This window comes from Mirounga angustirostris, unplaced genomic scaffold (assembly GCF_029215605.1).
Source record: "Mirounga angustirostris isolate CCGP_5_RB_7025 unplaced genomic scaffold, mMirAng1.0.hap1 SCAF_8, whole genome shotgun sequence".
Classification (NCBI taxonomy): domain Eukaryota; kingdom Metazoa; phylum Chordata; class Mammalia; order Carnivora; family Phocidae; genus Mirounga; species Mirounga angustirostris.
The window spans coordinates 133,497,890-133,521,981 of NW_026991716.1; the positions used below are offsets into that span (position 1 = coordinate 133,497,890).

Genomic DNA, 24,092 nt, shown 5'->3' on the forward strand with positions numbered 1-24,092 from the left:
TAAGACTATCAGAGGTGAAACATTAGCTTCCTAACATTTTAGTTTTCCAGAATGACACGGTATCAATACAGACAGGTTTTGTCAATAATTCTGTTATGGATGCTCAGGAAATAGCTGAGACTACTAGTTAGATCACTTTTCAGCATTTTTCCCCCCATCATACCCTCTCCCTTCTGCCCAGATGTATATACTTCATGTAAAACTTTAGCTAAAGAGTTTTATTTTATTTTTTATTTTATTTTTTTTTATTTTTTTAAGATTTTATTTATTTATTTGAGACAGAATGAGAGACAGAGAGCATGAGAGGGAGGAGGGTCAGAGGGAGAAGCAGACTCCCCGCCGAGCAGGGAGCCCGATGCGGGACTCGATCCCGGGACTCCAGGATCGTGACCTGAGCCGAAGGCAGTCGCCCAACCGACTGAGCCACCCAGGTGCCCTAAAGAGTTTTATTTTAAATTAGGGTGCTAGGATAACATGTAGGTGAAGAGCATAGCTTTGGAGCCAGGCTCCTCTAGGACATTGGACAAGTTCCTTAGTTGCTCTGTTTCTTCTTCTGACACTGGGCGGCCCCTAGTCGTGAGACCTTGGGCATGTCACTCAGTTACTCTGTTTCTTCATCTGTTTAAGAGGATTTATAACAGCACTTGAGAGTGCGACATGACATTTAGAATCGGACTGGCGCGTGGTAGCGATTGTTATTTTCATTATTATCTCGATTCCAGAGAAAAAGATGTTAGAACCACAGACATTAGGAGCACCAGGTCCTACTTGTTAATATTCATTCTTCAGAGAAAGTGTCCTAAAAGTACCGAGATAAATGGAATGGGGAGGTATCTTTAGATTTAAAGTCTCTCTTTTTAGCAGGACTTGACTTTCAGAAAAGCATGCATTTTACAAGATATGTATAATAGAATGTGCTGGATAGGAGTTAAAGCCAAGAAAAGCTACAGCCTCTGCAATCATGATTGTTTACTTAACTTGGAGTATAGCTGACACACAATGTTACATTAGTTTCAGGTACGTAACTTAGTGATTTGGCAAGTTTATACATGATGCCATGTTCACTGCAGGTAGAGCTACGATTGGTCCCACTGCATGGCTCTTACAAGATCGTTGTATTCCTTACCCTCTGCTTTTTATTCCCATGACTTACTCATTCCATAACTGGAGTCCTGTGTCTCTCTTTCCTCTTCACCCATTTTGCCCAACCCCCCCTTCTGCCACCTTATTTATTATTGCACATAAACCTGTAGGAAAGTATAGAGCAAAAAGGCAGCCATTCAAGAAATAATGCAGCAGCAAGGACCAGAAGGACATAGCAGTAAGAATAATCTTTGAGGGCATTAGGGCTCATGGTTTGCGCATTCTCAGTCTGTCTGAAGAGGCAGGGGTAGAGACAGGTCTCTGGAGGAAAAGGAGGCTGCTTTGTGCAGAGGGCAGCCAAAACGGCCTTCACAGAACTGGCTCTAGTCGGGTGGGTGACCAGCGAGTCAATGAGCAGAGCCAGCTCTCTGCCATCCCCAGGTGACCTGGAGGCTGATGCTGAACGCACTACGGTATTGCAGGTGACAAGCACCGTGGTTGTTAGTTGTTGTGACACCTCTGACAAGCTGTAGGGGACTCCACAGCCTCTGGTGTAGTAGAGTTTGTCTTGCGTGATGGAGTGTGAGGGAGAGCAGGCTGTGAGGCTGAGTTTGGAGGTATGGATTCTGTTGGAGATTCTTGAAAAAATTAGCCTTGGGATGTAGCAACTTTTATGGGTCATTGATCAAAGAAAACTGGAGCTGGTAGGCACTTGACAGATTATCTAGTCCATGAATAAGAACTCTAGTGTGTCATACTGGGGAGAAGAAGGGAATTTGAAAAGCATGTTTAATGTGCTTTGTTCCATAATGCACAATAAAACTTTTTTTATTGAAGTCTAATTGACATAGAGTATCCTGTTTCAGGTGTACATCATAGTGATTCTATACTTTCGTTATTATGAAATGATGCCCACAGTAAATCCAGTTACATTCTGTCACCCTGCAGTTATTATAAAGTTATTGACTATATTCCTAGTGCTGTCCATTACATCCCATGGCTTACTTATTTTATAACTGCAAATTTGTACCTCTTAATCCCCTTTTTGCCTGCCCTCCCAACCCCTGCCCCCTCTGATAACCAATAATTTGTTTCCTCTACCTTTGGGTCTGTTTCTATTTTATTTGTTTGTTGTTTAGATTCCACATCCAAATGAAATCATAAGGTATTTATTTGTCTTTCTCTGACTTATTTCACTTAGCATAACACTCTCTAGGTCCATCCATGTTGTCGCAAATGGTAAGGTTTCTTTTTTTTCTATGGCTGAGTAATATCCCATTGTATGTATGTACCACATCTTCTTTCTCCATTCACTTATCAATGGACTCTTAGGTTGCCAAATTAAAACTTTCTCACATCCTCTGGGTAGAGGGAAGATATGTGGAATCTGATTATGTGCAAAGGACTATAGTAGTTTAGTTTAGCAGCACTTGCCAGGCTGATGACAGCCCACCTCTGCCTTGGTTTCTTCATCTATAAGGCGGGAGTACAGATCCCAGCTGTTTAGAATGAGCATCAGGTGACATCATGGTAAAAATTCCTTGGAAGTTTGGGGAAACGTAAGAAACTTTTGTAAATGAATGGTGCTGCTTGTCACACTTCTAGAAACCCCATTCTCCGTCTCTGGGAATTGAAAATAAAAGAGAATTTCCCCAGACCCCCCATAAGGGAATTAAGTGAAGGGAAAAGAGGCAGTAGAAATGGAGTTGCCAGGTTTTGCAAAGAAAAGTATGGGACACCTGGTTGAATTTGAATTTCAGATAAATAATGAATGATTTTTTTAGTATAAGTGTGTCTGAAATTCAAACTTACCTGGGCATCCTGTGTTTTTTCTTGCATCCCTAATGGATTAGAAACCTAGAATCGTGGTAGAGCCAAGACATTGCTTTGATGGCTTGATGTCCTAGAATGTGTAGTGGTTTCACCAGTGGCCTTGGTCTCCTTGGACTACTCTAGATAACCTGGAACCGTTGTCTCACTTTTCCTTCTCCTTCCTTCTCATTCCCAGAATCGTGGCGTGTTGGCATAATTGAGCATTGTGTGGTTGTCACTGTAATTGTCGAATAACAGTGATAATTATTCTGTATTGACTATCTGCTATACTAGACCCTTTACATCAATTATTTACCCTATTACTTATTTCCCTTCACAGACAAAACATGCAGTCGAGCCCAAGTTATACAGTAAATTTGGGTAAAAGATGGGTTCTAACTCAAGGGTGTCTGATGATAAATCCTGTGTTCCTAACGTCCACTCTCCATGTTTTGGATGTAGATGACTTATAGCCAAGGCCATGCCAGAAAATTACTGAGAGCTCGTCTCCTCTTCCTTCACTATCCGTGATGGGAGTTGCTCTTCAGAATCCCGGGCTGTGTATTCAGAGCCCACGCTCTGTCACTTTTCAGATTTAGTCTTTGTTCACTTTGTTTGCGTAAAACAACATTTGATCTTGCTAATTAAAATGGTGCACTTTGATCCCTTCAGAAATCTTTAGGTCCCCTCCTCACATCTGTAGATCTCAGCATGAGATAAATGAGCTCATGTCCGCCTCACACATGTGACAACTTGGAGAAAGACATGCAGGGGTCCCCAGAAGTTGGTCTGCCCTCAGCATTGATCTATTCACGACACACAGCTTTTAAAATGAGCTGCATCGATAAAGAATGGACTCCATTGTTGAAAAATATTTTATCAACCAAATTATGTTTGAAGTTATTTTTATTTTCTTTCAGCCCCATCACACACAACCATCTCCATCTGATTTCACTTCTGCTGTAAAAGATTTTAGGAAGATGACAGTTGGTTGACTATGAAATGTAGAATCTATTTTTATTCAAGATCATTGATTTAAGTTTGACAAACTAAAGGAATATCATGTTCTGTTCGTTTATGGGATTAGTACCTACCCAGTGAGTTCTTCCAGCCTAGAAAATGTTCCAGTTCTCTAGTGATTAAAAATTAAGTTTTGACCTAATTGAATGTGTAGGGAGATTTTAGTCACAGGAATTTAAAATTCCTGCACCCTGACCAGCTTCCTCTGCATGCCCACTGCTTCCCCAGATCATTTTGTCCCTTCACCCCAGTTAAAAGCTTCCGAGAGCTGACGCGCGTGCTCCGTCCTAAAGCCTTGTCTTTATCATCTTTCTCATTTTCTTAAGCCGCATTTGACAGCTGCATGTGACAGTTGGGACATTGCTTTCAAAATTGCATCTGGATTTGAGTAGCCGATTTAAATATGAAAGAAAACCACATCTTTTTAAAATTTTAAGCCGAAGGCATTTGCATTCAGTATCTTTTAAATAAGGAATAAAGCGAACAAACAACGACAGAACAGTCCCAGTCTTAAGTAGCTTTCGAGAACATTTTGGGCTAGGGGAATAGGACTTCCTCAAATGCGGTTCCGTACGGTACATAGCTGTACGTTTGATTTGTTGAATTTTGAAATCTAGTTAAGATATATATTTGATGTCATTTTTGCAGAACCCATGTATATGTGGCTTATTAAGTAGAATTAATAATTGTTCAAGACAGAAATGATCAGGTGAGAGATTTTGTGTATTAATGCTAGTAGGGCAAGTGGGGGAATTCCACACATGCATGTCAGTAATGATAATGCCTATGGCTGCTGATATCCATGAGCTAATTTTTAGATATTGCTGGTATGCAGCTTTTTATCTCTGGTGCTTAGCAAAGTGCCAGGCTATGTCTAGTTCTCAGTAAATATTTGTTGAATTGAAATTACATGTCCTGGTTGGAGGGTTTATATTTATTATCTTTAACAGAGAAATAAAAAGACCTTTTCTCCATTTCACTTGACATGCCCCCCTGATTGTCAAGGAATGCAGGAATAGAAAATTTGAGGTTCTAAAATATTTCAGTGAACAACAAAGATAGATAACATTTTAGAAATACTAATAAAATCATTTATAAGAGGCTTTTTCTCAAGAAGCACATGACTACCCTTAACCTCTTCATACATAGACACCTAGAAAAATGAGAAAACAATGCAAGAGAAGCTGATAAAATAGACATATGACGATATCATGTATTGTACTTTTTATTCATAAAATATATATGTATATTTTTATCAACATCTTTTACATCATTTACCTATTTTCTTCCTGATGCTCTGGTTTTCCAAACCAAGTATGGTAGAATTATCTAGGTAGTTTTATATGGCAGAATGATAAACATTTTCCCCAGAAGTCAGAACTTCCTATCATTAAAAATTTGCTCTTAAAAGTAGGAGTTATAGAATAGCATTGCCTTTGTATTCAAACTTCCCTTCAGGCGTTATTATTGAATACGATAACAGTAAACATCTCCATCGTGGGGCACAGACATAAGTTACATCCTATGCCCAGTGACATAACAGTAAAACTTTGTTCATCCAAATAAATAATAGATAAGAATCATCCGGCAAAGTCATCCACCAGATTCTACTTGTTCCTCGAGGAGAAACATATTTTTCCAGTAGGAGAAATCCCACCTTTATCATTGAAATCAGTGAGGAAAAGTAAATAAATAAAAATTTGAGGTGTGATGGATTTTGCTAGAATTTATTCCCTTAAGTAAGAGTCCTGCCTACAGAGTGATGTGACTGACCAAAATAATAGACCCACTGAGTAGAAATAGAAAAGCAATTTGGGAGGCGCCTGGGTGGCTTAGTTGGTTAAGCGACTGCCTTCAGCTCAGGTCATGATCCTGGAGTCTCGGGATCGAGTCCCGCATCGGGCTCCCTGCTCGGCAGGGAGTCTGCTTCTCCCTCTGGCCCTCCCCCCTCTCATGTGCTCTCTCTCATTCTCTCTCTCTCAAATAAATAAATAAAATCTTTAAAAAAAAAAGAAAGAAAGAAAAGCAATTTGGGAAATGTGTTTCTACTCCAAAGTTTTAAATGGCAACTAACGATGTTCTGCGGACTTTTTAATCTTCCTTTAATTTAACTACAATGAGGTGACTAGACGGAATTTTGTGGCTGAAAGGTGCTGGCCCAGGAATCTTGCCTGGTTACTGAGAGAAGTCTAAAGTTATATATTAGGGGAGGAGGGGATCTTACAACATAGTTCTCTAAAAACTATCTTATACTTCCATTCAATGCAAACTGTCTTATTTTGTAAGCAGTCTTGTCACAGTTCCCTTAGAATCTGCCGGTCTCGCTCCCTTTAGCACTTGGGCCTCTGGAGGCATAACCGAAATAGAACAGGGCCCTGCTCTGTCATATTTAACTTCTCAGAATTGCTCCAGCTTTCTTCGTTTTAGGTCCGGGACATGGAATTGGAATTCACTTTGGCTAAGCTGAGATCCTTTATCAGCCTACTTAAAATGAGCATGACTGTGCGTCCCCGTTTGCCCCCAGACATCCCCAGTTTATGCCTGTTGTCCCAGTGTGATGATTAATAGTCCTTCTTTTCCATCTTGAAATGTTCTTCCATCGGCAATAGATGATACTGTCCTTACACTTTGAACTGTGAAATCAGATGACTCCAGTAGTCACAAGTCCTTCAAAAACTCATGAAATTTGAACGACTTAGAAGGAAGAAAGGAAGTTGTCAGAACGCGGCAGGTTAATCTCCCGACTGTGAAGGGGAAGGCAGAAATAGCAACCTGCTGGTGTCTTGAAGGAGGATTGACGGCAGATAGCTGAGGCCCTGGAATGGCTTTGAACCTGGAGGTAGACATTTATCTCAACAAACATTTGTGGAGTGCCTGCCGGATGCCCGGTGCCAGGAGGGGGCGCTGGTGATACAGCAGTGAGTGCAGGGAGCTGGCCCTGGCCCCAGGCTGCTGACGGGAGTTGTCCCATCTGGCTCTGTCCAACTTGCGTACACAGGTCACGGTCAAACCTTACTTGGTAAAGCAAAGACGTAGTCTGGCTGTTCGTAGTTTGCACACTGAGTTAGTCTCTCTAACCGCATAGCCTTAGCATGCTGCTTTATTGGATCATAAACTCAGTGAGGAAACACCTGGAAGAACTTGAACCTCACGGAATCAGTTATGCGTCTGGCATGCCCAGCACATGCTGCGCGAGCACCACGCAGTCCCTGCCCAGGGGCTCTCGGAATGTCCACTGTGATGAACACCTGAGAACAGAAACAAACTCATGATTTCCATCCCAAACCATTCAACTGGTCAAGTACTTATAAGAAATCCTGATTTACAGATTCTATAGAAAAAGCTGGAAGGGTACAGCACTCCCTTTTACCCAGGAATCAAGCCCAAGGAAATACTTGCATGAGTGCAAGCAAATGCATCTGTAATATGCATTATTTGCATTTTATATATAAAACCTGAATAGGGATGATCTATCCAGCCAGTAAACATGAGTTAGGTCTGTATATACTGAGTCTGAAGGTGTTCATAATGTACCGCTGAGTGGAAAAAAAGCAAATTACAAGACAGTATTATCCTGTATGTAGATTTTTTTGAAAAAACCACCAGAGAGGGTATGTTTGTATGTGTGTGTAAGAAAGTCTCAGAAGCTAAATGGCAGGAGGGAACAGAGGGACTGTCATTCTTTCGTGGTAGTATTTGCACAATCGTAACATATTACTTGTATCATTTTTTTAAAGATTTTATTTATTTATTTGACATAGAGCACAAGTAGGGGGAGAGGCAGAGGGAGAGGGAAAAGGAGAAGCAGGCTTCCCGCAGAGCAGGGAGCCCCACGCGGGGCTCGATCCCAGGACCCGGGGATCACGACCTGAGCCGAAGGCAGACGCTCAACCAACTGAACAACCCAGGCGCCCCGACTTGTATCATTTTAAAAAGGTTTTCATTTAAGAATTTTTTTAATTGAAAGAAAAGAAATCCTGACTGATTTAAAGGTACCTACCCAGGATCTCCCGCTGTTCTGAAAGACAGCCGGTAAAAACCAGGAAGTGGGTACCAGAGGCTCCTAAATGGCCAAGGCCGTTGTGACCGGGTCTGTTTTGGAGGAGCACATGGGACTGGGGGACCTAGGCTGAGTATGACCGGTTTGGGCAGGCCAGGAGGTCATGGCCAGGACAATTGGGCAAGGCGGATGTGGTCCGGGGTCTTGTTGCTAGGGGGCATCAAGCCATCTAGGCGCTGGTGGAGAGTGTACGTGTTTCAAGCAGACGGAAGGACAAGGCCTAGGGGTTCAGCTTACTCCTCCTGGTCTCTGTGAATGCAGACAGGTCTCTTCTGAAGCCCATGTATGCATCAGAGAATGAATTCAGCTTCATATCAGACGCTTCTCTGAGATTCTTGATCGTTCTAGTCCACAGTTAGTACAGAGATGAAGCTGGTAAGCTGTCCTGGTGGAGCAGGCAATCTCCACCATCTAGTCCAGCAGCTAGGCTAGCCAGCCTCTGGTGTTTACCCATGACAGCAGTGAGCAGTAACTGCTGGGAGCTCTGCGTTGTGAGGTGAGATCGAAATCTCTTCGTGAGGCGCAAAAACCAGCCAACGGCGTTGCATTGTACTGTGTCCAAATATGCCTCCATAGACTGAGTTGGATTTATGTTCCATGTGCAAATTTGTAGTTCTGAACAACTATCTTACATGGACTCTCCCATTTCTCAACATTGTAGATAACTGAGATTTAATGTTTGTTGTAGACTGGAAGCCATCTGTTTTCTTTCCAAGTTAGTTCACACAACCAGAGATTCAGATATAACTCTGAAGCCTGTTTGTCTTTTCTTTTCTTTTTTTTTTTTTCCTGTTGATTTTCAAGAGACCAACTCTTTAATTTTAGGCAGAAGAGGGATGTTGGCTGTGGCCTTGGCTTTTTCTTGCGTGAGTAGAACATTGAGTACCATTATTTTCCCTCTCAACACCAAATGGCTTTCTGAAGGTGCACTGCTTAATTGTCTTTTCTATTGAAAACACTTTGAAGTTCTTCTAGTGTAATTAAGAAAGTTTATTTTTGTCGAATAAAAACAGTAGCAAGTCGATTTTCCTTGAAACTAAGTTGCAAAGATTGTTTCGTGTCAAATAGGAGGTATTAGGTCCCGTGAAAAGCGTGAGCCTTTGAGGTTGGTGGGACTCAAATCCAGTGTCTCCCACGGAACAGTGTTGAGGTGGCAGGGAAGAATGAATTGTCTGTGCCCAGCTTCCCTCGTGTGAAACAGGAATTCCAGGAATAATGCCTTCCGCAGAGGGCCATTTGGGGATTGCCTGAGGTCATGTATGTCGAGTCTTAGCGCAGCGCCTTGTTTGCACTTTGAGTACTCAGGACTATTAATTTGTTCAGACTGTTTCTTCAAAGGCGCCTCCATGCTATAGACTTCAGTCTCTGTAAGTAACATTTTAGGAGCCCCCCTACGCCCCTCCCCAAGCCCCCCTTCCTCAAGCCACAGGCTGGCCCTGACCTGAGGGAGGACAGGAGGCAGAGAATCACTCGGATGCCCTCGGGCCCATAGGGAAAGCCGTGGAATATTCAGGAGAGGTCAACGGCTGACAGGGAAAAATGTACATTCGACATTACCTATTAAAAGGAAGGAGTGTGGTTTCCACTTTGAAAGATGAAAAATACCATAGCAAACTTAAATTTTCCCTTAAAAGATCACTGCTGACCTTCAGTAACCCTATCTGGAAGCAATCACTTTTTTCCCCCTTAGGTCTCTACATTGCTCTAGACAACAATTACTTGGGGGGATATTTCATTTCTCATTTTACATCAGACTTATATAGTTTGTGTGCGTATGTTTATATATTCCTATCTGAGGAGCAAACAGAAGGCATCTTGGATATATTGGATTTGATGACTCTTCAAGAATCTAAACGGGACCTGGATTGCCTTCTAGGTGGGTCGCATTCTGACCTGTTGCCGAAGCCCCGCAAGCCATTAGTGATCTCCAGTACGGCTGAGGGCATTCCCCGCGCGGAGGACACTTGGCAGCAAGCAAGTGATAAAGACGCTTTTTTTGGAAAGCTCCTGAACATTCCTTGTACTCCCCAAGGAAATTCTATTTAAAATTACCACTCTTTATTATACTTAGCTAAAAATATTCATCACATAGCCTCATAAGTGCTCAATTAGGTTGAATATTTATATATACATTAAAACTTAGCCGTGGCTGTATTTATGAAGTGTAAGGGAGCACTAAGTAAATGTCCTCCTCCCCTTACAGGAAGAACCACTCGGCTGTGGAAACAGTGGTAGGATTGTGCATGTTTGTGCTTGGGGTGGGAATTTTTCTTTCTTTTTTTAAATGCTGTTGCGCCTTCCTTGTGGAATGCAGACCCAGGGCCCAGAGGGGCAGGGAGCAAGGTTGGAGATAATGAGGGAGCAGAACAAGGGGCAGGTGATGGTGGGAGAGGCCAGGAAGCCTCTGCCAGGAGCCGGGCTCAGTAACTCCCCTTCCCCCCAGGGGGCTGGTGGGGCACTGGCCAAGAACACCATGTGGACGGACAGGCGGTCCTCGGGAGGACTCACTGGTAGAGCGAAAGCACCCAGTACGATAAAGCCCTGAGGCTGGGGGCTTGAAGCATGAGCGGGGCGCAGGCTATGGATTTAATGTCGGCTGGCAGATGTGTATGTGGTGGTCTTCTCTTTGTATTCTTCTAGAGAGAAACAGCCACTCAGAGGAGAGAAGGAGGTGGTGAGTTGTCTGTGGGAATTCTTATTACTCTGTCTTCCTGCTTTCCAAATAATCATATTTTAGCTATGATCTCTCTAGTTTGGGGCAAGGAGGTAGTGTGTAATTTTCATTAACAGTTTCCTAACAACCAGGGGTGCCTGGGTGGCTCAGTCGGTTAGACATCAGCCTTCGGCTCAGGTCATGATCCCGGGGTCCTGGGATCGAGTCCCGCATCGGGCTCCCTGCTCAGCGGGAAGCCTGCGTCTCCCTCTCCTGCCACTCCCCCTGCTTGTGCTCTCTCTCTCTCTGTGTCAAATAAATAAATAAAATCTTTAAAAAAAATAGTTTCCCAAAAACCAAAGGTGGGAAGTGGCATTCTATAACAGACGTCACACCCAGGGCCTGGATTTTCATAGGTAGCTGGGGTAGAGTGGGAAGAGCATTGGAAGACTGGGGGTCAAGTCCTGGCCCCGACACCGGCCTTACACCATTATCACACCTGAGCCCATTTCTCATTCACGAGGCTCCCTTAACACCTGTCTTGCCCCACGTTGGGCTCCGTGCTCAGCAGAGTCCACTTCTCTCCCTCTCCCTCTGCCCCTCCCCCCACTCATGCTCTTTCTTTTTCTCTCTCAATAAAATAAGTAAAAAAAAAATCTTAAAAAAAAAAAGAATTAGTAAGAAGAGGAAAACTTGTAACTATAAAGAATGAGCACATATTGGTCATCGGTTTGGCTTTAGGTTTTGTTTTATTTGTTCACCCAACAGATAATTGAGTGGCCAGACACTGTGTTGGGTGCTAGAGAAATTAAATGCCGTCATCCATTTAGAAGCTCGGAGCGTAATAGTAACAGAAGGCAGGAAAGCATGGAAATCAAATATGTACCCAGTGTGTTGCATGTGACTCCATGGGATCCGGGTCTGGCGGCTAAGAGGAAGTCATCTGAAAGGCTTCGTAAGGAAGGTTAGTCTCATGATTTTTGAAGACGGTAGGGGGTGTGATTTCACAGAAAGAAGGCTGTGGGGGGGCAGGGAAGCAAGCCTCAGAAAACCAAATGAACCTCTTTGGGAGGGTGAACCCTTGTAAAGTCTGACTCCAAGTTTGCTAAGGGGAAAAAAAACAACACAAAAGAAATTGCATAATTCTGAGAAAGGAATGATGTAAATATAATGTGAGTGTGGTTCTATATGGTTTTTTTTTTTTACTTTATCCATTAGGAAAGATTAAGGCAGGTCACCTATTAAAGAGTCTCAGTTAAGCTTAAAAGTCAAAACATTTTTTAAGACATGCTGCTTATTAACCCTAGATATGAAAGATTTATAAAAGGCAAAAACTACAATGATATCCCAGAAAAATCTTGGCTCTGGTTCTGAAAATCTTGAAATAAAATGTTTTCTGGAACATTAATTGGAAGACAGCTTGCTATCACCAAATTGTTAGTCTGCGGTAGAAACTCAAAACTGCTAACAGATGCCTCCTACAGATTTTTAAAATATGGAATTATTTCAGCCAGCTACCAAACCATTAATCTATGTAACTCTTTAAAACTATGAAATATGCATATCTACATAACTGTTCAACTGAGAAAAAATGTTCCTCTTTGTACTATCTACCGTAAACATCTGATTTCCAAACTGAGCCTGGCTTTGACTAGAATTTAGCTATTTAAATTAACTCAGGAGTTTACCTAAAAAGCAATTTACAGCAAGTTTTTAAAAAATAGTATTTAAGGGCACCTGGGTGGCTCAGATGGTTAAGCGTCTGCCTTGGGCTCAGGTCATGATCTCAGGGTCCTGGGATCGAGTACCGCATCAGGCTCCCTGCTCCTTGGGAGCCTGCTTCTCCCTCTGCCTCGCTCTCTCTCTCTCTGTCTCTCATGAATAAATAAATAAAATCTTAAAAAAAAAATAAAAAAAAATAGTATTTAAATTTTAGTCCTTGACTTCTTTAGTCATTAACTACCTGTGTGACCTTGGGCAGGTTCCTTAGCATGCCTAAGAAATGCCCAGGGTTCCTTTAAGAGCATGCTTCCAGCCTGAGCACTTGAGATTTGTACAATGCACATATAATCTATATATGTTGTTAGAATATTTAGGGAAACTCCCCAACTATTCACATTAGTTAGTTCATGAATTTACTGAGGCATATGGGGCCAGGCCCACTCTATGCCCATTTATATTAATTATATTTGCTCCCATGTTGAGTTAAATAGGGTGGGGGAGACGAAGAGAAGGCCTTCAGGAGTTAGACTCCACTTCCAGACGCAGCTGCCAGTCAACCCAAAATAGGAGCTCAAGGGGAGATATTAGCATTCACTCCCTGTACCATTGGTGTGGAGAGAGGGGTGACCTAAGTTAATACACACCTGCCACTCCCCACTCCCCACCCCGGGCACCCAATCCAGCTGACCAGGTGCCTCTTCAAAAAATAAACAAATGTATCTTTCTCCTATTTTTATAATAAAAATTTTATAATAAATTCTAATCATGAACCTCGTAATTTTGCAAAACTTCCCTTTTGTAATTTTTTAAAGTTTTACTAAATATTAAAGAGTATCTGTTCCATTGTGTAGATAATCTATAGATAAAATTGGGTCTCAGAATATGCAGATTCTATTTCTATTGTTATTTCTACTTTAAAAATCATGCAAGTAATGCATATAGTAGAAAAAAGTATAAGATAGAGGTAAGTATGGAAAAAATAAAATCACCTATAGTCCTGAATCTGGGCATATTTTTTTTTATTCCTAAAAGTATAGAAGATGTTTGTTTGCCATATAGAATACATGAATGTATAGAATAAAACACTGCAAAAAGAGAAAGGTTTTCACCTGAAACTAATATAATCTTATGTCAACTATACCTCAAAAAAATAGAGATCAAAATTAAAAATGCAATTGGAGAAAAGGATGAAATAATATGTATAAACATTAGAAAAGCAGTTGTTAACTCTCTTTAAAAACAAAAAAAAAAGGAAAGGGGGCACCTGGGTGGCGCAAATGGTTAGACGTCCAACTCTTGGTTTCAGCTGGGGTCGTGGTCTCAGGGTTGTGGGATCGAGCCCCACGTCGGGCTCCACACTCCACGCAGAGTCCAATTGAGCTTCTCTCCCTCTTCCTCTGCCCCTCCCACTCATGCTCTCTTTCTCTCTAAAAAAAAATCTTTAAAAAAATAATAAAATAAATTTAGAACATTTAGAAAAGAAAAACTGTTCAGAGAGTATGAGACCGCGTAGGCTGGAGGAAGCATCTGCGTTCCGGCGTCCCCCAGCGCTGTGCTTTTCCCGATCTTGCCAGCACTGGGTTTCTTTGGGCCACAGGCTTCATCTCTCTGAGTCTCGCTGCAGAAATGGGGATACTGATGCCTATGTGTCCAGAGCGCTGATGGCAATTTATGGTGCAGGCCCCGCGGGAAGTAAGTGGGTGGCTGTCATGGTTCCAAAGTGTCTGGGCAAGCGCGATGCTGGCACTGAGCCGCGTGGTGGGCCTGCCACTCGGACTGTGACAGTTTGGGGAAGACAGCTCTCAAAGGGCGCAGGGGTGAATTCAGTGGCTAGACTCTCACAGAGGGAAGCTGACCCAAGAGGGATGATAAAGTCATCCTGCTAATGACTTATCCTGATAAGTCAGTCCTGCTAATATATGCAAAGTGAGCCTCATCTTGATGAGAAAGAAACCAGGTCTTTGTGCAGAGGACGCTTTGGAGGAGAAGATGCACGGCCCCAGGTGACCGTGAAAGGGTAGAACAACACTCTGGAAAGTCAGGCAGGGGGCTGCAGGTTGGCTTGAGATGCGCTTCTGTCAAATACTGTAGAAGGAATGGTGTCTCTCTGGTGTGGCTCAAGAGTGGAAATGGTGAGGAAGGCAGAGGCCCACTGCTCGGGGCCGTGGCGGGATCTTAATAGACAAAGCTCAATCTCTACGTTAGAGGGGAAAGTCTACGGTCAGAGGACAACGAGAAGGCCCTAGTTCTTCTGAGTCGCCCTGGCCTTGAAAAATTGCATCCCTGGGAACAAGAAGAATTTATAGGTTGACCTCGAAATTGCTGTAAGACCCAGAAATTGTGGGGAGCAGAAGGGATGCCTATGCTTGGAACGAGGCAGATGTTTTGATTTTCAAGCAAAGAGAAAGGTAGTACCAGTGTACTTGTCATCATTCCCAGCATGATGCTGAAAAGAATTCATTAAAAGTTTTGTCAGCTGTTAAAAAAAGGGGGGTGGGGGATTCTGTGTCCCAAAGGCACTAGCTTCGGTTCACTAAGAACAATTCCTGCCAGAAATAAGATTGCAGTTTTTAAAGAGGGTCGTTTGACTGGCAGATGAAAAACGTTCTAGATGCTCCGTGTCAGGATGTGAGTGAGGTGTCTGAGAAAGTCGCTAAAAACGTATTTATGGAAAGGGTGGAGACATAGGACCTGGATGGTGGTGCAGCCTGGCTGGCTCGTACCGCCCCACTTGGAGCACCTGTTCGTGGACTGGTGTCAACCCTAGAGGTGGGCCTGCTTGAGGATGGCCTCCAGTCTCCTGGTAGAGCCCTGGGGGAGACCCTCTCGACCCACCGTGGTCGGACAGTGTGGAGCGGAGATCAGAAGCCCAGCCTGGCTCAGAGGGAGAAAAGCAAACCCGACTGGATGCAAAAAGAAGCACCAGGACAAAAATGAGGGGAGCAAGGGACAAGGACACCTGGGAACAAGGAGGAGCAGGGCTGCCATGGAGGGTCCCCACGAGGAGGTATCCTTGCTGTGGCAGCGAAGTCTTCGCTGAGCGCTCTTATAGACTGGCGCTGGCCCATTTAAAGAGTCCAAATTGGGAAACAGGTTTCTTTCTTTCCTTCTTTCTTTCTTTCTTTCTTTCTTTCTTTCTTTCTTTCTTTCTTTCTTTCTTTCTCTTTCTTTTCTTTTTCTCTTTTTTAAAGATTTTATTCATTTATTTGAGAGAGAGAGAGAAAGAGAGCACAAGCAGGGGGAGGGGCAGAAGGAGAGAAAGAAGCCTTCCCCTGCTGAGCAGGGAGCCTCTTGTGGGGCTCAATCCCAGGACCCTGGGATCATGACCTGAGCCGAAGGCAGACACTTACTTAACCCACTGAGCCACCGAGGTGTCTCTGGGAGACAGATTTCTAACCTCAGATTTGCCCTCATCAACTTATTACTGATTTGAATGAGGAAATGGATATCATGCGTGCACATTTTTTTTTAAAGATTTTATTTATTTATTTGAGAGAGAGAATGAGATAGAGAGCATGAGAGGGGGGAGGGTCAGAGAGAGAGGCAGACTCCCTGCTGAGCAGGGAGCCTGATGTGGGACTCGATCCCGGGACTCCAGGATCATGACCTGAGCCGAAGGCAGTCGCTTAACCAACTGAGCCACCCAGGCGCCCGCATGAGTGCACATTTAATTAAACCAGTAAGTTATGCAAAGGTGGAAGAGAGAACTAAAATCTTGTATAACATTTTATATATCTGTGTCCAGATAACTCAGCTGTTGGCAAGTGTGAGATAAAGCGATCCTGCTTAATAGTAACCCCTGGGACGCCTGGGTGGCTCAAAAGGCAGTTCAAGCCGAGATGGGTGGTGATCCTTGACAGTGCTGACCTGCTCCACACAGATCAGACCACAGCTGATGTTTTAAATTCAGTTCCAGTTTGCATACATTAAAGGACATGTTTCAAAAGTGTCCCTAGGAGAATGATCCAGGTTTGGGGAAGTCTGTACAAGTCAGATGAGGATGAATATGCTCACCCTGGGGAATATGTGTGCAGGTTTTCTGGCCCCTGGCTGACAATAAGTGAAGTGCAATAGAAAGATTGGACTTACCTTTGGTGAAACCAGAGGGGTAGATTCAAGCTGCCTCACCTTTGAAGGTGCCCAAAAAGAAATGGAAGCCTCAGGAGAGAGGCCAAACCCCAGGAGAGGCTGCCTGGACAAAGGCCACTTTCAAGGATGGGAGACAAGTTGGGGCTCCACGGAGGCGTCCGTCTGATGACAAGCCCCTTCAGACTTGAGATTCTGTGGTTCTAGTTCTGTCTTCTGTACTTCCGTGTAGTCGTGGTTACGTAAAGCGTCAGGTGTAAGTTCCGAATCATTGCTGTCAAAGATGTGCTATTTGAGATTGTCCCCTTCTCTTTTAGCTGTATAATTCAAAACAAAAAAGTGTGGGTTATCTTAGGAAAAAGGCATCGGTTTCAAACTGGTTCCTTCCATGATCATTACTATCCTGCAGGGAGGAACTTGATGGAAATGAAAGGTAGAGGTAGGACCTAATTTGCATATTTACCCTTCAGGGTACCAGAGAGCGGTGCACATTCTTACCCATAGAAGCAAGCTGTGGCTTCTTTCTTAATTCTTTTTTTTTTTAAGATTTTTATTTATTTATTTGACAGAGAGAGAGATAGCAAGAGTAGGAACACAAGCAGGGGGAGTGGGGGAGGGAGAAGCAGGGAGCCCAATGCGGGGCTCGATCCCAGGACCCCGGGATCATGACCTGAGCCGAAGGCAGGCACTTCACGACTGAGCCACCCAGATGCCCCTTTTTCTTAACTCTTAAAAACAAAACGAGGGGCGCCTGGGTGGCTCAGTCGTGAAGCGTCTGCCTTCGGCTCAGGTCATGGTCCTAGGGTCCTGGGATCGAGCCCCGCATCGGGCTCCCTGCTCAGCGGGAAGCCTGCTTCTCCCTCTCCCACTCCCCTTGCTTGAGTTCCCTCTCTCGCTGTCTTTCTCTCTGTGTCAAATAAATAAATAAAAATCTTAAAAAAAAAAAAAAAAAAAAAAAAACCAACCACTTTTTTTTCAGATAGGCAGATTGTTAAGGATAGACATTTTAATATATTTTAAATTTTTAAAAATTTGTTTATTTATTGTTGTAGATATGAAAGGAAGTCCTTCCTTAGAACGTTGGGTGCCAGCCAAAGGCACAATGTCACTAACTACAACTGATAAGTGATGGCAAGTTTCCTGGTGCTGGTTGGTGCTACCGGGACCATGACCCAAGAGCAGATACTTGCCCTTACCCTTTTGAACAGGCGAAGGGATTCGAGAGCCCTGGGAACTTTATTTCCACTGTGTTCCCACGTGGAGACAGCAATCGCCTTGTTGCTCCGAGGTGCACGTTCCTCCTGACTCCGGATGGGCTTGCCAGCAGACACTGAGGGAGAAGTTTTCCTGGTCACAGTGTACCTTCTAAACACAGTGTGTAAACGGTGTTGACTGTGGGCTTCCCCCAAATATCCTGTGGTTGGGCAGATTTCTTACACGAGGCACTGTCTTCATTACTGAGGATGCTGGTTTGCTGTTCTATGGGGCTGGCCCAAAGGCTCGTTGTCGTTGATGCTAAGTGGCTCCTGAGGGCTTTGCTTTGAGAATGTCAGGCGACCAGTCCTCCCCTCTCCCTAGTCTCTTTTCCTTTCTCTTTCACTCTGTCTCTCTTAATCTCTCTCTGTGTCACAGACACACAGACCCTCTCACTTTTCCATTCCTCACACTCCCATACATTCTGTCTTCATTTCGAGAAAGCTTTGAAGAGCACCTTGTCTAAAGCAGTGCCCATCCCCAGCCTCCGTGATGGTCTCTCGCATACTCCACACTTCTGGCCACTCGCTTTCATTCTCTCTCTCCCCGGGGCATGTCGGGTGCCCGAGGACAGAGGCTATGCTTTATTCATCTCTTTGTCTCCAGCTCCTAGATCATCCCAGGCATGTGGTAAGCTCACAGTAATTCTCTGGAGGAGAAAAAGGAGGGAGCTTGTAAAGGGAGCATTCTTACAGTCAGGAATAAGTAGTAAGGAGACACATCCTGAAAAACATCTTCGGTTCTAGATTAACCATGTTGCTGTGGGAATGAACACAACCTATTATGTTCGCTCCATGTCCCTGAGGTACCCACGCATCTGACTCCCAAGGAGGGTGCTAAATCAAATGGAGGATGGCCAATTAAGTTAAATTTCAGATACATAACGAAATAATTTTTAGTGTAAGTATGCCCCATGCAATTTTGGGGACATACTTATACTAAAAACTATTTCTTGTGTATTTTCATTTGATATATTTGGCAACCCTACCTCAGGTTTCCTGATATATATTGATTTGCCCTATTTTAGGATGTTTCAGTGTTCTTTATGGTGTTTCCAAAAGAAATCATTCCAATGTCAGCCTTGCCCCCAAAATATGGCACCACTCAGTAGAGCCATGGTTCATTCAGAACCTTTCTTGAACTGAAATACATATGATGAATGATGTTTATGTATGAATCCCCCTTAACTCCGTCTCCATTTCTCCTACTCAAGAAAACATTGACTATAAGTGATAGTGACTGTTGTAGGAAAAACCTTGAATCCTTTTGACTTATTATTTAAAATAAATAGTTTTCAGATTTGTCCTTTATGATTGTCACTAAACCTAGAAATGACTTGAGTCACCTCTCTCAGCTAACTGCAGATTGACTTTGAGATTAAGGGTGAGTGGTTAGAATTTAGTGGTAAAAAGTGAGGATTATGGGTTTTATTTCACTTCAGAGATGTACTGCTTTCTTTGCAAGAGAAAAAGTATCTTGGACCCAAGAAGGCCTTTCTAAAGAGAGAGAGAGAGCAGAGTAGGAAGCTTACCTCACTAATAGAAATGCACGCCCCCAAGCATGGATATTGTTAAGAGTCAGTTGACAGTTTCATTTTTACATGTAACAAAACAAAATTGGAATCCATCGAACCCCACTGACAGGGTCATTTAAACAGTTGCAGTTAAAAACCACCACAATAAAGCGGATATCACAATAAAGTGAGTCAAGTTCAGGTTTTTGTCTCCCAGTGTGTATAAAAGTTATGTTTACCCTCTATTGTAGTGTATGAAGTGTGCCAAATAGCATTCTGTTTAAAAAAAAAACAGTGTATATACCTTAATTTAAAAATACTTTATTGCTAAAAAATGCTAACCATTCTCCGAGCTCTCAGCAAGTCATAATCACTGATCATAGGTCACAATAACAAATATAATAATAATGAAAAAATTTGAAATATTGTGAGGATTACCTTAAATACGACGCAGAGACATGAAGTGAGCAACTGCTGCTGGAAAATTTGCGCCAATAGAATTTCTTGACGCGGGGTTGCCGCAGACCTTCATTCTGTGCAGAGCGCAGTATCTTTGAAGAGGAATAGAGTGAGGTATGCCAGAATACCTTTTTTGACTTTTATATCCCCCACACCATATGTTTAGTTACTTAACTGTAAAAATGGCCTAGGCAGTTTAAGAAATATCAGAGTTACGTCAGTGGACTAAAGCCCAACTGAAGCACTGTATGTCCACTGAGATTTTTTTTTTTTTTTTTACAATTCTTTTAAGTAATCTCTATGTCCAACATGGGGCTCAAACTCACAACCCCAAGATCAAGAGTTGTATGCTCTACCGACTGAGCCAGCTAAGGGCCCCTCTACAGAGAGAATTTTTAAATGATTACTTTGAAATGTGATTGAGGATTGACATAATTTTTTTTTAAAGAGAGATTGGGAGAGAGAATCCCAAGCAGGCCCCACACCCAGCGCAGAGCCTGCCACGCTGCTCAGTCGCATGACCCTGAGATCATGACCTGAGTGAAAATCAAGAGTCAACCGCTCAACCAACTGAGCCACCCAGGGCACCCTGATATAAAATTTTTTTTAAGATAAATCCTAACATACTACCACATCTAAATTATAGCTTGAGTTTTCATTTCTTTTTCCTACATAAGAAATAAATGAAGAGACATACGATTTCTTCAGCTCCTTTGGTTGTAGTCAAGTATCTATTGTCCATACTTAGAACGTCCCTGAACCATGGTTATGAATGGAGGAAACATCAACAAAACGAGGACAGACTTGGGGTTCAAACATAGGCCCTATGTTGCAGGAGCAGGCCGAGCTGAGAGGGGGACTTAGGCTCCAGGAGCAGGTGTGCTCACCTGTGAGGTGAGCTTCATGACGCCTGCTTGAAGGTCAGGAATGGGAGTGAGGTCCTCATTCCCGCCCCCACCCCCACCCCCCCCCACCCCGCCACACTGCAGTGATAGGTCTGCAGTCCCACTGTGGGTCCCTTGCCAGGATTTGCCAAGGCTGGCTAAGCTCAAGCAGTCATTTAAGGAAAAGGATAAAGAGTTAAGAGCAAGGTTGTCCGAAGAGGCAGGAGTATTTTCTTTGAAATAGCCAGAGGACACAGGCTTTTGATTGTGTTTAGTGGCAGGTGGTTGGAAAAGTAAAGAGCAGTTTCTTTTGAAGATATAAAAAGATACCTGAGGGGCCCCTGGCTGGCCCAGTCTGTACAGCATGCGACTTTTGATGTTGGGGTCATGAGTTCGAGCCCCATGTTGGGCATAGAGGTTACTTTAAAAAATTTTTTTGAAAAGACAACTGAATTGCAAGCTTTTAATCAATTGTCCGTGTCTCAAAATGGATATATTTTTCTTGTGGTGTAATACTCTATCATAAATCGCTCAAGTTCTCCTGGGACCTGTTGGAATTTTGTTTCCTTAACTTTCCCTGTCTCCCAGCCAAGCCACGTATGCCAAGAATACGTAGCCCTGTCCTTGCCTTCAATCCAGATTAACCCTGCTTCCTAGCCTTGGGTGTAGACTCTGCTGGCCCATCCTTCTGCTGGACCCCAAGGAGTTTGTTTACTTTAACAGCTAACTTATCAAGCCTATAAAAATGATAAATGTACAAACAGCTGAGAGGGTTTTTTTGGGCCCTGTTTCTCAGTGTATATATGATGGGGGGGGGGAGAGGGAGAGACTTAAACAAGAAACTATTTAGAATCACCTTGTGTTCCTGACATTTTTAGAACACCCGACACCAGACACAAGAGGTAACTTCCTCTGGAATTATTATTTATAAAGTGGATCAAGCTTCCCTTTTGTACACATTATAATTTCAGAGAGGGATTCAATTTTCCAAAATACGATGCTGAATGAGAAGCATTAGGCATCGATGAAGAAAATAGCTCCTGGTTTCCTAAGCAGAGAGTTTCATTGTCGGGAATCCCCAGGAGTTTCTGCGTGGCTCAGACAGAGGCTGCCATGGGAGTGGCCTCTCACTGGACCGCATGCATTGAGACTGCTTAAAACCGCTGTAGAACAAGTCTTTCCAAACAGAAGTTGTATATGTTAGATCAGTGGCTTCCAATCTGTATGCCAGGGCCTGTGAGGTAGGAGCAGGCAGGGTCCCACAAGGGACTGGGCAGACCGACTTCTGCCCCAGCTGCCCTGCATTCGTGTGTCCGACACGTTGGACGCTCACAGCTTGGAACTAGGAAACTAATTATGAACTAATGCTTGCATCCCTTAGCGTTCCTGGCTCTAACCTGTATGATGTCAGCTAGTCCAAGCCGACTCACGGCATGTAATAATCTATAATTCTGCCAAGGCACAGATGGGAATTAACCTTCACTGCATGGCAAGCGGGCAGCAACGTGTCACTTTGCAGGTGAGCTGTGGCCCAGGTAACACCTGCCATCCAGGTCCCCACCTGGCCTTTTTCTACTCATTGTTACATACCTGTTTTGGGGGGAAATCGCATACTATCAGGGGATTTGCAATTTGGGGGTCCGGTAACATCTGAGAAGTCTCCTTCTCTGATGTCGCAGGTCTTCTGTGAAAAGGCACAGGACTCTGGACCGCCGGATGGAATGCAAGGGCCATAGGCCAAGCGAGTTATGAGATGTGTTCTGGAATGTTCCATGCCACATCACCTCATGGGCACATGAGGGAATTCTGTGTGGGAAACAGACACGGTTACACATCCGCTCTCAAACAGTGCAGACGAAGAGATTCTCTTACCCCAAGTCCTGGTCAATGCTTCTGAGAACTATGACTATAGAAAGCAGTCGCAGTCCGTATTTTTTTTTTTTTAAAGCCATATCCCATTCTATTCTGTGCTTTCACATTTGCCCAAGATAGATGTGCCTGAAACTGTGCTGTTTGTAGAAGAAGAGTATCTACTGGTGGTTCATTCACTTGGGTCATGTTTGGAGTTCTCTGTGAGCTTGTTAAATAAGACACTGTGCCTTCCTGAAAACCATTACTCTGTTTAAAAAAATAAAAAGACATGCAATTCAAGTATAGTGTTTCTCCCTGATGTCAGAGTCACCACTCAGGGTGCCCAGGGGACCCCGGTGAAAGCCCAGGCTGACAGCTGTTTGCTATGGAGGGGCTGGTCCAAGTCCTCTCCACGCTAAGGTTTAGGTGTAAAGATGACCCCACTTGTTGCATTTACTGCTGCTACATTGTGCTCCTTGCGTGGATGTGGAGCCCTAGTGCCCGTCTTGGTTTGTTGTTGTTGTTTAAGATTTTATTTCTTTATTTTAGAGAGCGAGCGCGTGCACAAGCTGGGAGGGGCAGAGGGGGAGGGAGAAAGAACCTCAGGCCGACTCCACACTGAGCGCCAGATGCAGGGCTCGGTCTCACGACCAGGAGATCGTGACCTGAGCTGAAACCAAGAGTCAGAAGCCTAACCAACTGAGCCACCCAGCCCCCCCCCCCCCCCCCCCGGTGCTGATCTTAGTTATCTTACATGCACATGAGAGAGAGACTGGGGTATGAAGACAAACGCATGCAACTTGGATAACTTATCAAACAGGCGTCAACGCGTTTCCTGGTTTCGCCCTTCCAACCGCGCATAAAGGGTAATAGTTTCTCTCCCCCCCTTTTTTTTCCTTTTAATTTCACTCACTTAACCTTCTGGTGGTTCTTTTAAACAGCAAATTCCTGATTTTAACTCTTTATTCTAGATAAGGAGATAAAGCATATACATAGAAAGGAAGGATCTGATGCAAGCATAGCTGAGTCCACTCTGGGGGGCAGCCCGTGGACATGCTGGGCTGGGTCCCCGGACGTAGTTTTCCTGCCACCTGTCCCTCCGGCCCTGGGGCCTTGCTCCTTCAGGCCTCGCTGTCCTGAGAAACTCCAGTGGTCCTCTTTCCTGGGGTTGCATCTTCTGGCATCCAAGAAAAGTGAGTGGCTTGTCATTTCCTTGACTAAGTCATGTCAATTCTTTGCCAGTAATTCAGTTTGCAAATTCGTTTCTGCAGCTATGAAAGAAAGAGAGAGAGAGAGAGAGAGAGAGAGAGAGAGAGAGAGAAAGAAAGAAAGAAAGAAAGAAAGAAAGAAAGAAAGAAAGAAAGAAGAAAAGCCTCTGCTTAGCTGGGTGGCCATATAGTCTCTCCAATTCAGTTGTGATGACAGCTGAGGACACCAGATTGAATTTGCTTTAAGCAAACTGGATATATGAAAATTGAAATTTAAAAAAAGGATGATTGTTCACTTTTCAAAAGGTTCCTTTGCCTTATAAAAAAGATTACAATAGGATTTCTTTTTTTTTTTTAGATTTTATTTATTTACTTATTTATTTGAGAGAGAACGAGCAGTGGGGAGGGGCAGAGGGAGACACAGAGAGAGAACCAGACTCCTTACTGAGCAGGGAGCCTGATGCGGGGCTCGATCCCAGGACCCTGG

At 43.6% G+C, this 24,092-nt stretch overlaps 1 protein-coding gene across 7 annotated transcripts in view; it reads left to right on the forward strand.

The window, feature by feature from the left end:
* SCAF8 (SR-related CTD associated factor 8) overlaps positions 1-24,092 on the forward strand; it is a 185,262-nt gene that overhangs the window by 116,543 nt on the left and 44,627 nt on the right. Inside the window, exons 22-23 of one of the 7 annotated variants that reach the window (XR_010413816.1) lie at positions 11,397-11,592; positions 21,928-22,065. The exons of 3 other annotated variants lie outside the window; for them this stretch is intronic. The gene's annotated coding sequence lies outside the window, so the exon portion shown is untranslated. Of the gene's footprint in view, positions 1-11,396; positions 11,593-21,927; positions 22,066-22,946; positions 23,264-24,092 lie in introns of all 7 variants that reach the window. 3 more of the 7 variants (XR_010413817.1, XR_010413818.1, XR_008505428.2) reach the window with 3 other exon arrangements.